General features: G+C 51.4%; 1 pseudogene; it reads left to right on the top strand.

Moving 5' to 3' along the window:
• Window positions 1–9823, top strand: part of LOC136311731 (tetratricopeptide repeat protein 24-like) — a 192242-nt pseudogene extending 182419 nt beyond the window's left edge.
• The last annotated feature ends 2366 nt before the right edge of the window (window positions 9824–12189 follow it).

The raw sequence follows: 12189 nt of genomic DNA, 5'->3' as shown, positions 1-12189 counted from the left end.
GGGCAACTTCTGCACTGCGCTGTGGTTCTTGGAAACTTACTTCTTCATTACAAAATAGCTTTCAACACCTGAGTTTTTAATACCCAGACCTGCCCTGTCCCGTACCCGTGAAGACAGTGCTGACCGCATCAACTAAGGGGATGACCTTCTTTCCCAAAATAGCTCCATTGTGGCCATGAGCCCATATAATCTAGGGGAAGTGGCCCAACCTCTCTGGGCTCAGGCAGGTCATCCAGAATCTAATTTGGGGTGGGGGGGGGCTGAGATCTTTGGAATTGGGTCTGAACCTCTTCGTTCCCTCAGGCAGGCAGGCAGGGTGTAGGGGGCATCGGACCACATTTGGGATTTGCCTGGATGGGATGGGAGTGTGGCGGGGGATGCTCCGGGCAGACTAGCTGTGAACCAGACTGAAGGGCAAGCAGTAGGCCAGGGAAAGAGGCCCACCAAGCTGCAGTCCTGGGCCCACTGGTGTCTCTCTCACATTGCAGAGAAAATGGTCAAGCCTCTGAATGCAGCACCCCCTCCCCTATGCTCTATGCTCGGACTGTCAGCACACGGGTCCCCCTGGGGTCCTGGGACTTTGCATACCTAATGAGCACCAGGCGGCCATTTGGATGCTGTTGGTCTGTGGGCCACACTCTGGGCAACACCACTTTCATGGGTGGTCCTTCTTCCTTAAACCAAGTGCAAGGTTCTCGAACCTTGCTGTACCTACTTTCCCACATCCCTGAACCCTAAGAGGGTTCAAGAAAACACGGAGTTTCTGTCTCTGGGGTGGGGCTGAGCACCTGCACATTTCTGACATGTTCCCAGGTGACACTGCTGTAAATTCACGCAGCACATCTAGAGGACCCCTGCCCCACCCAGGCCCATTGACTCGAATCTAGGGAGGTGTCTTAGAGCCCTGCCCAGGGATTCTGAGACCTCTGATTTCCCTCCTGCTTCCCTCTTCACACCTGCCCATCCTGGTCTCTTACATATTCTCTGTCAAAGCAGACAGAACAGAGAAAAACTCCAGCAAAGTGAACCCGAGCTACCTCGTCAGTCACCCGAATGCTGCAGCTCTACACACACACACACAAAGTGACAGTATTTCTAAGCTAAAGGTGGGCCCTGGCTGATGGCTGTTCTCCTGAGCACCAGGGAGTTAGAGAAGTGATGTCAGGTTAAGGTTCTTCATGTCTGCGCTTTGTAGGTCGCAGGCAGCTGTGCTGTGAGTGCCAGTGAGGGGTCTGTGTAGTGTGAGCAAAGCGTCCAGGTGGGAGGGATGTGTGAAGACCACCCCAGGGGGCGCCTGTTATGGTCTCACCATGGAGGTGCACAGGACTTCCAACCCTTGGCCTTGGTCCATGGGACCTGCAGGCCATGGGGGGCATGGAGCATGGCTTCTCCTTGGTGCCTGTCAGTTAGGTGGCTCTGTCCACATGGAGGACAGGTGACCTGGGTCCTACAGGTTAGCCACACTCATCTGGTGAGGGCAGTTGAGGTTACCCTGGCCCTCGACAGCGGCTACTTGAAATGACTTCCCTCATTTTGCCCAGAAGGAAGAAAGGACGGACAGACAGATGGTGGCCTTGTTTGAGAAGTTCAGAAGGAAATTGGAAAAATGGAGGATCTTTCCAAAGTCATGGTCGGTGGCCAGGCCATGAAACTGCCACCTGTAACCACCATGAGGCCCAGCTAGGCCACATATTATCAGGTACTAGGTACCCCTCCTGGGTCAGGATCAAGGCCTGGAGCACATCCCACCCCAGCTACAACAAAGCTGTAAAAAGCATAATTGATACCCCTCCTTCCCAGCTCCTCAATTCCTGCCCATCTGCTCTGCAAGGAGCATGCCCTCAGAGGATGGGTGTGGGATCCTGGTCTGGCCAACAGGTCCATCCCACTCCCTTGATCACCATAAGTGGGTCAAGAATGGGCACAATTCAGATCAGTCCAGCAAGCCCTAACCCTGAATCTTCTCTTGTAAAGACTGGGAAAGAGGCCGTCTTCCTCTACGGTGGCTGGAGTAGTTGAACCTGAACTTGGTGCTGCCGGTGGCCATCTCCACAAAGTGTGGGGACAGCCTGCTCGAGAACGGAGTTCAGACAGAGGAAATCAGGAAGCAGAGATGGAAAGAGAGCTTTCTTGATGCTCTCTGAGCACCTGGATCTAGCCATACCTGAAGCTATTTTCCCTGAACTTTAAAGCTATTTAAGCCCTCCCATTGACTTCAGCCAAGTTGAGCTTGACTTTTATCTTTTGCAACCAAGAGGCCGCACAGGTACAAGAGGTAGTAATATTCCTTGCCTGTCAGGGTTTGATCTGGTAAGAGGTCTGGGAGCTCAGAAGATGATGAGAACTCTGATGGGATGCTGGAAGCCCCATCCAGGGATGCCAGGGAGGCTGGTGTAACAGTGCATGGGCAATCACCTTGGCAAGTCCTCTCCCTCTACAGCAGGGGTCTCAAACTCGCGGCCCGCGGGCCGCATGCGGCCCACCGAACAATTTTGAGCGGCCCGCAGACTAATCCACAAAGTTCAAAATATTTTGTATAAAATTAAGTAAGCCTAGGGGCCTACTTGTATTTTTCATTTCTCTAGCATCCTAGCTAGATATTAGCTTAGTTAACAGCAGTTGTGATGCGAACTACAGTTTCTGGTCGTTTTGTGACACTGAGTAAACTGCATGTACGATTGTGCTTGTTGTACTGATTTTTTTTTTGTTTTCAACTGCATGAGAAAAGTGTTGCATAACAGTTGCCTTTTGTAGACCTAGTGTGGCCCGCCGAACGGCTGTGATCTTGCTCTGCAGCCCACATGCTGAGTTGAGTTTGAGACCCCTGCTCTACAGGCTTCTATTTCCTCTAAGTTTTGTAGTCTTGCTCAAAACATCCCAAACCTTTACTCAAATGACATCTTACAACTTACATCCTGAGCTGCTCTGGGTGAGCTCAGGAGGCCAGGGTGGGGAGGGGGTGGTGGACTGCATGGTGTGGGTGTTCTGGAAGCAGGAAGAAGGCTATTCTTTAGGATACACTGTGGTGAAGTGGCCAGTTGCCTACCCCAGCATCTGTTCTCTACTTTAAATAGCAGGTTTCTGCAATAAAGGCTCTCGGCCTCCCTTGAGATTATGCTATGGCCAATAACACACACCTGGAAGCAACATGGACACTGCATGTCCTTAACATGAATGTGTTTTGTTTTATCTTCCCTTCCTTAACTGGAACATGGGCATGATGGGTGGAATCAAAGCAGCCACTTTGATCCATGAGGCAGCCTGTTAAGAATGCCAGAGCAGCAAGAAGGGAAGTGCCTATGTTCCCATGAGATGGGGCTGCCTTACTTTGTCATTTTAAGGTGACAGAGAAACAAACCTCTATCCTGTGGAAGCCATGGCTCTTTTGTATTTTTTCTGTCACACATTTGCTTGACCAAATCTCAACTGATGCAGGCCTTGTGGAGGAAGGGACAATGTGTCTTAGATGCCTAAGTGGATGAAAAGGGAGATGGCAAAGGGGAGCTTGGACATCTTCTTTCAAGAGAGGGATGTCTGGGTCCTTATGCTCATCTGCAAGCATCTTGTTTATTTGGGCTTTTGTGGCCAGAGTTTCCTAAAATAGTCCCCACTCTGAGCCACCACTCTCTCCGGGACAGGGTTACATGAAGGGTTTAATCAAAAGAAGACTGGGCCTTGTAGGTCAGTGTCCTGAGCACCAGCATGCTGTTGCTGCTGAGGTGGGGGGCTGCTCCTCCCTTGTTCAGAGTGCCCATCCATTTTCTTTTTGTTTCATTATACTGAATTTTGTTGCTCTAATTTTAGTGGCCATGTTTTTGTTCCAATCAGTGATCATTTTGGAAAGGTAGGCTACAGAAAGAGCTTTTGGCACATGGAATGACAAGTGGTTTTTAAACAGCAGAAGATGGATGATTTTTAACCACACTGAATTCCAAAACTGTTTCGGGACCATTAACGCTTGTTAAGGGAGTAACAAGCTGTCTCAAAGCCATGCTCACCCATCCTGCAGAAGGGCTCCAACACGGCAGGCATTAATGGCAGGCCTGTAGCATGCTGGGCTTGGGTCACAGGGAGCCCAATCAGAGAATGGAGAAACAAGGCAGGTACGGTCCACAGCACATGGACCCAGGGCCACTGTGTGCAGCTGCCCCCTGCCCATTGGTGCAGCCAGGTTGACCTGAATCCCCTGCTTCACAAGGAGACACGAAGTGCCTTCATGGCATCATGTGAGTTCTCACCAAAGTCTAGAGCAGTGAACACAATGACCAAGCACAGAGAGGACAAGTGACTTCCCCAGGTCACTTAACCAAGCTAGAGTCCCCACCAGTCCCAAGCCACAGACAACTAAGCAGCCTTGTCCCTGTGAGGAGCCCCCTGCAAGAGGACTTTGGGGTGGGTGTCAGCAGCTCTGATTTGGACCCTCAGACACAAAGGATAATCGGACATGAGTTTAAATGCTCTAGACCTGTTCCTCCCCAGCCAAGCCCAGACCCAGAGTCCTGGACTTGTCAGGACAGTGCAGGGCTGGGAGCCTAGCAGTGTCACCAGATGGAAGGTCTTCCTCCACCAGTGTCGAAGCTGAGGACACCATGCTGAGTCCCGGTGTGTCATGGTGCTGCCAGGGCACATACACCAGGAACAGAGCAGCCACTGCTGACTCTCCCCAAACCACTTCAGGATGGGCAACCCAAATCCTTGGACTCCTAGGACTCACCTTGTGGGGCGCTGTTCATGCTGAGGGAGTCATTTCTCCTTCCCTGCCTGTGACTGAGGGATGGGTTCTCTCCCATGCCATCCAGGGCTTGGCCCCCTGGGGGTTTACCAGTAAGTAAGTAGTGGGGAGGAGGAATGCATGAACCAGCAGGAAAAAAAGGCACGGTACACTGACTCCTTGTGTGGACGGCAGTCTTAACCTGGCAGCAGAACCTCAGGCCCCTGCTCCTGGCGAGAGGTCGGGCAGCCCCGATTCACTCTCAGCCCTGCTGTGGACACTGACTGTCCTGCTTTGCTCTCAGACGTGTCCCCATTTGGAATGGTAAATGATATGCTCACCCTGGCAGCGAGACTCCTAGGACCATCCACAAAAAAAGCCAGGAGCTTCAGGAATTAAAACTAGGTCGGATCGTCACCAGGTTCGGTATGTGTACCAGGGCGCAAGGACGAAGCTCGGCCCCACCAGCACAGGGGCTCCATGTGTGCCTGAGCCAGTGCTCAGTGCACATACTGCATACCTGGGCACACGCACGGCTCCCCGAGCCTCCTGGAGGGTACACAGAATCGTACATGTGCACACATGTATACATAAGCATATGCATGTCTCTGTAAATGTATGTGCACATGGGTGTGCATCAATCCTTTGATGTACAGTGAGTTTTGTGACCTGCCAAATGTTTGTGCTGGAGGTACATGCACCAGCATCCTCGGGGCCCTGCAGATGCAGCAGGCGTGATGCTCTGAGCTGGAGTGTGTTTCTTCTTCTCCTTCTCCTCTTCCTCCATCTCCCACACTAACTCAGGTCATGAAGGGGGATCAGTTGTGAGCATGTGGGCCTCTGCATAGCCCCAGCACTCTTACAACAGCTGAATGGCATAGCCCGGGCATTCTCCAACAGGCCTGTGCATGGTGTGAGGGATGGAACTCCCTCAGACAGGTATCCGGGTCAAATAAAGCTCCCATCTAGGGATGAGAGAAGGTTCTAGTCTCTGCTCCAGGATTCTCAGACTTGGGCCACCTCTCCTCTTCTCCCTAGGTGCCCTTGCAGAAACTGGAGCCACCAGTCCAGTCCTGCCTCCAACAGAAGTCTGCTGATGCACACCAGGCTCAGGAGGGCCATCAGGGGTGACTGCAGACACCAACATACCTGCTCTCCTATGCATCTGCTCTTCTGCTCAGGTGGGACCTTTCAGAGCCCATCAGGGTCATGGTCAGGCACCCTCAAGGTTAATTGAAAGATCCCTGAGGTCTACAGCTGACCCTAAGAGACCCATTTGGACAAATGGCACCATGTATCAGGCCAAGGAGCCCAGGTTCCAGAGACTATCAGGAATTACCCTATCTCCAGGGTCCTGATCTGTGGAATGGGCCCTTGGATGAGACGCTGGCCTGATTCACTCCATGGAATATTCTTCAAGGAAAGGACATTCCAGAATATTCTAGGGAAACAGAGAAGCTCTAACCATTTAGAAATGAGAAGCATCACAGTGACGATAAAAGTGACTCCACTCCTGGCTCAGTTTCTTAGAACTGACCTGAGCACAGGCCTTCCTTCTGTCTCCTGCGCAACACCACAGCATTCTCCCTCTGAGCTCAATGCCTTCCTCACACATGGCACACCGAAGACCCACCAGCCTGCTCCCTGCATTGCAGGACACTCCATTGCTCCCCAAAAGGAAAGGAGGGTGGCTGGGGCCAGCCCATGAGGGCACTTGTTTGGAGGCAGGCGGGCTGGCTTTAGCTCAGCGGTCCCTTTGAGTCACGTTCGCCTGTTTGGAGACAGGGAGGGCTGAGCGCTCTGTGGCCGTGACCCTGAGTGCCCGGAGGCCAGCCTGGGAAACGGGGCTACACCGAGACACCTGCACACACGTGAACTGCAGTGTTAGAACCTCTGAAATCATGCAAAGGGTGCATCAGCTTCCCTGTTAAACAAGCAGGAGCTGCCGGGGGCTTATTCCTCATAAGCAGCTGCTCCTAGTGGACCACGCTTCTGAGGGATCTGCCTGTGTTTGGCGACTATTTCTCAACACAAACCTCTAACCCAAACAACCTGCAGGACTCTCTCCGACAGCACGGGCTACTCTGAGAGCTGGTGTGACTCTGCAGCCCCTGCCAGGAGAGGGCGCCATGGGCTTGGGGCGGCTCTAAGCAGTACCAGCAGGTAGCCTACAGGGCTGGTTGCAGTTTGAAGGATAAGTTTCTACCTCCTGCAGCCAAGTCCCAGCTTCCAACCAAGCTGCGGGAGACCAGCCATCTGTGCCATCAGGACTGGGAAGCCCTGCAGTTCTCAAAATGAATTGCCCTATCAACATGGCTAAGACTATGAGAGTTTCATTTTCCTTTTTGTAGCTTTCTGCCTTTGCCACGTTCAGTACGGGACTGGACATGACGTGTATAATAACACGTTATTTTAAAAAGTGAATGCCTCTCATAAGAAGAAACACACACAGTCAGTAGGCCCATGAAAAGAAGTTCAATGTCTTTTGTTATCAGTGAAATGCAGATCAAAACCACTGGGAGACAACAGTGGTTGTCAGCACCTCACTCCCACCAGAACAGCGGGGATGTGGAGGAACCGGAACCCTCAAGTATTTTCAGTGGGAACATTAAAACGGTGCCGCCACTGTGGAAAACAGTCAGGGGTGTCCTCGAATGGTTAACCAGGGAGCTACCTGATGACCCAGCAATTACCCTCCTATGTGTATTCCCCCAAACTGAAAACAGACCTCAGGCTAAAACTTGGACACAAACGTTCACAACAGCATGACGCACAAAAGCCCAGAAATTGTAAAATTCAAGCATTCAGCAACAGATGAGTGGATAAACAAGAAGTGGTCTGTCCGCACCATGGAACATTATTCAGCCTTAAAAAGAAATGAAATTCTGATACAACATGGATAAACCTTGAAAATGCTATGCAAACATAAGCCAGTCACACATGACCATGTGTGCGTGAGTCCATTTACACAAAATACCCAGAATTGGCAAATCTATAGAGGCAGGATGGGGTGAGCAGTCGCCTAGGGCTGGACAGTTGACTGCTTATGGACATGGGCTTCTTCTTGGGGCGATAAGAATGTTCTGGAACCAGACTGTGCCGATGTTTACACCACCTTATGAATGCACTGAAAACCACTAAATCAGACATTTTAAAAAATTTTTTATTTATTGATTTCATCAAGAGAGGAAGGGAGGGAGAGAGAGAGAGACAGGAACACTGTATGTGTCCTGACCAGGATTGAACTGGCAACTTTTGTGCTTCCAGATGATACTCTGACCAACCGAGGTATCCAGCCAGGGCAAATTGTACATTTTAAAAAGGGTAAATTTATGGTATGGGAAGTCTTTCTTGAAATAGGAAGAGAAAGAGGGTGTGGGTCTGAGTTCCTTTGGGTCACAGGGTGATATAAGACACAGGACAGGACTCACCATAAGAACGGATCGTACAACTTGACTTCATGAACCACTTTGAAGACAAGCACTGACTCTCCACATCCAAGTCTGCAGATGGTGCCCAAGCTGTCTCTTCCTGTGCCCTGTCTCCTTGGTTCCCTGTGCCAGGTCTCCTTGCCCTGGTGCCCCCAGGCCCACAGGCTCTGACTGTCTGGTGACAGGGGAGCACAAGAACCCCCCCCATGCTGCCCTTGGCCACATGACTCTGGGAGCAGTAGGCTGGCCCGTCTGTGCCTACTTTGCATATGCACAGTTTACATGGAATCTGCCCACGTGTAGTTTCAGCTTTCCCAGCACATGGTCCCATGAGCCAATGTTTATTCATTCTTCCCGTATCTGTTTCCTGTTTCCTATTTCAGAGGAGCCAAAAGCATCTTAGCTCAGTAATGGAGCACCATCTGATAACATTTGTTTTCCAAAATGAGCCGGGTGGTCTGTGGCTCCTGTCAGGGGCCCCAGTGATAGGGGCCTTCTGGCCCTAGCTAACCATCCCAAAACTGTGTACTCATGTGCCAGTAGCTAACCATCCCAAAACTGTGTACTCATGTGCCACGAAAGAGGCCTCAAGTTGGTCCCCAACATCTGACATGTGCATTCCCCACCTGCCCAGCTGTTTCACCTCTCACAGGCCACAACCACATCTGTCTTCTGGGGCCCCCAGGAGCCCAAGTCACTCACAACGTGGGCCAGGAGGATGGGCCCCCAGCTTCCCAAGCAGGGTGTCCAGACCCCAGTGCCATGCCTCTAGGTCTTCAAGGGCAGGATGAGACATTCTCGCTGGATTCAGAGGGCAGGGCAGGTAGGCAGGGACTGAGGCCACTGTGCATCTAGGTTGGCCGAAGGGAACTGATCCCTGAAAATCTCCAGACAGACCCTCGTGTGTGAGGCCAACAGTGTGGCATTTTTCAGGTCTCATAACACCTTGCTGCCTCCCCTACTCTTCACAAACTCTATGGTATTAAAGAAATGTCATTGAGTAGTGTTGAAGAGGTTGCAAGTGGGAGAGGGTACCCAACTAAAATTGGGGTGATCTGTGAATGAGAGGATAGAGTGGGTATCTGCAACCACCCCCATGAAAGGTCCATCCATGTGTTTATCCATCCATCTGTCCACCCACCTACCAATCTGTTCACTTATTCACCACTAAATCCATCCATCTACCATCCACTCACACGCCCGCTGCCCACTCACCCACCCACTCAATCACTCATTCATCCTCCTGGTTCTTTGCCCTCATGGGAAGCAATGCATGTCAATCAATGCACCTCACAAATGCATGTTTACATACTACCCTACAGGCCCTCACTTTCAATCCTTTTGGCTCACACTGTTTGCACCAATTAAATCTGCTTCAGCTCAAGGTTCTAGGTCCCAGCTCATCAAACACATCACCTGAAATGATGGCCACTGAGCAGGATTTAGGGCCATGCCCTAAGGTCCTGCCTGCTCTCTGCACCTTTGGCGTGTACATGCAGATGTGGCATGTTGGGTGACAAGGGTCTGACAGCCCATGTCAGTGAGCATGTCTGAGAGATAGTCTGCTCTGGAAGCTCTCCATATAGGATCCCCCCCCACTGCCATGGTGGCCCTGTTGTCAGCATACTACTGCCATTACCGTTCCACAGAGCAGGAACCAGCAGCCAGAGAGGTGGAGTAACTTGTTTGAAGTCACACAGCAAGGCATTAATGAATCTCTGGCTCCAGGCCTGTGACTTTCAGCCAGAGTCCTGCACTGCAATGCTGTGTGTTCTCTGGGGCTGGGCTGTAGGCCTTCTCTCTTGGACACAAGACCGAGGGCCCTGAGGATGACCCAGGCTTGCAAATGTTGACCGGTCAGCTTGCAGCTTTCTCAGGTTGCAGACATGGGACAGCCTCTGCCCTCGGACTGCATGCCAGGAAGGAGAGAGAGGGAAGGCCCCCACAGAAAGCAGCTGCAGGAACAGAGCTTGGGTCCTGGCCATGCCTCTTTACCATGGCTGCAGGCTGAATGGTGTTCCTGCAGATTCATAGTTTGAAGCTCTCACTCCTAGTATGACTTGACTGTGTTTGGAGATGGGGCCTTTAGGGAGGTAATTAGGATTATGTGAGGTCATAATAAAGGGGCATAACCCTATAGGATTGGAATCCTTGTCAGAAGAGACAGGGATACCAGAGATGTGCACAGAGGAGGCCACATGAGGATAGAGGGAGAAGATGTCCATCTGCAAGCCGGGGAGAGCAGCCTTACCAGGAATTGACCCTGGCAACCTCCGTGACGTTGGGAAATGAGTGTCCACTGTTTGAATACCTCAGACTGGTGGTGTTTGGTCAGAGCATCCCAGGCAGAGTAAGGTGACTCTCTCCTATCCACAGCCAACCACCCGAGGTAGGAGTGAGAGTGCCCTTCCTGCCAAGTCTTAGTCACACCACTCCTTTCCTCCAGGGCCCCACAGCCCATAATGATGGCTGTACAAAGTGACTTTCTGGTTGGAGCTGCACATTCTGTGAAGACAGGAGGGGCCCTGGGGTAGGAAATCAGAGTCAGCACTGGCATGGCCAGGTTGCCATGATAACTGGGGGCCGACCAGCCTGCTGCTGGGAGGAGAGGGGTGGGAGGAGAGGGGTGAGCCTGGGTCCCAGAGCATCACCTAGGACTCAATCCTCCTGAAGGAACCAGAAATGACAGACTGAAAGACCCAGCAGAACTCTATTTTGGAGGTGAGCCCAAGTATGGAAAGTGATATTTAACACACAGAGCAGCTACTTAGAGATGGGTGTGTACACCAAGGCAGCGAGGTTCCAAGTGTGTTTTAATAAAATGATGTAAAAGAAAGAAAGGAGGGTGGGTAAGCTTCTGTCACAGCAGTTTAACAAAAACACAGCTGCTAGCGGCCCGGACATGGAGCCCTCTCTGACTTTACATTCTGTCAGGAAGCAGCTGGTCACTGCTCTGGGGACCAGCCCTTCAGATGCTTAGTAATATTTCATATTACAATTGTGCTCACAGAGTCACTGGCCTCTATTTTCAAATGTCCTAAAGATAACAAAAACATGCTATTTTGGAATAAACCACGCCGCTGTGACTAATGGAACTCCTGTTCAAAAGTGGGACCCAGGGAGCCCCTGCCCTAATGGCACCAACCAGAGCCACCCAGAAACATGGGTGACAGCTGCCACCTTGCTTTGCTTCCCGGAGGAGTGCTCCGAGCTGGGTGAGGACAGGTAGCAGCTGTGACCTTCTCTGCTGGGCCTCCTTGCTGAAGGAACATCTGCAGTTGCTGTCTGCCTCCCTCTGTTGGCCGTGACATTCCAGCTGTCTTAGGCAGACTGTCCCCCTATACCCTGGACTCAGCCAGTCACACTTCTTAAGAACATGTGTTCCTTAGCCACAGCAACTGCTTCTGGGTGAGCCTGCACGTGGCTCAGATCAACTGAGTTAGGGATAATCCTGGACATTTGCTGATGAGTCAGGAAAGAGCTACTCTCTTTTGGCTACACTTGGACGTCAGAGGACAAAAGCCCACACTGCCAGGACCAGCCTGAGAGGAGAGCTGGCTAGGGAATAGAGCCACCATGGTGGAATTGGGGCCAAAAGACAGAGAGAAATCTCCCTGAGGACATGGTTTGAGCACCTGGATACAGCTATGCCTGAAGCCAGTGCTGGCCTTTTAAATTATATAAGCTAATAAATTCCCCCTTGAGGGAAGGGAGTGCCACAGGGATTCCTGGGGTTTTGTCACCTCCAATTTTAGAAAATAACAATGAGCAGAATAGCCCCTAATCTGGGATGGAGCAGGGAGAAGACCTGGGTCAGGTGTTCAGATCTGGAAACTCCAGCTCTGCCACAAGCCAGGCTTTTGGTCCTTGGCCACCATGAGCCCAGATCTCCTCTTCTAAACAGCAGATCCCTGAACTATAAATCAGGGTTTCGCAACTGGCTCTCAAAACCCCAGTCTTCTCAGGGGCATCTCAGTTCTTCCAGGACCATCTCATTTTGTGTTTTCTTGTAGATGAGAGCCTAAGCACACGGCCATGCGCTATTGT

This window comes from Saccopteryx bilineata, chromosome 8 (assembly GCF_036850765.1).
Source record: "Saccopteryx bilineata isolate mSacBil1 chromosome 8, mSacBil1_pri_phased_curated, whole genome shotgun sequence".
NCBI lineage: Eukaryota > Metazoa > Chordata > Mammalia > Chiroptera > Emballonuridae > Saccopteryx > Saccopteryx bilineata.
The sequence above is the reverse complement of the archived record's forward strand: the minus strand, read 5'-3'. Positions and strand labels throughout refer to the sequence as shown.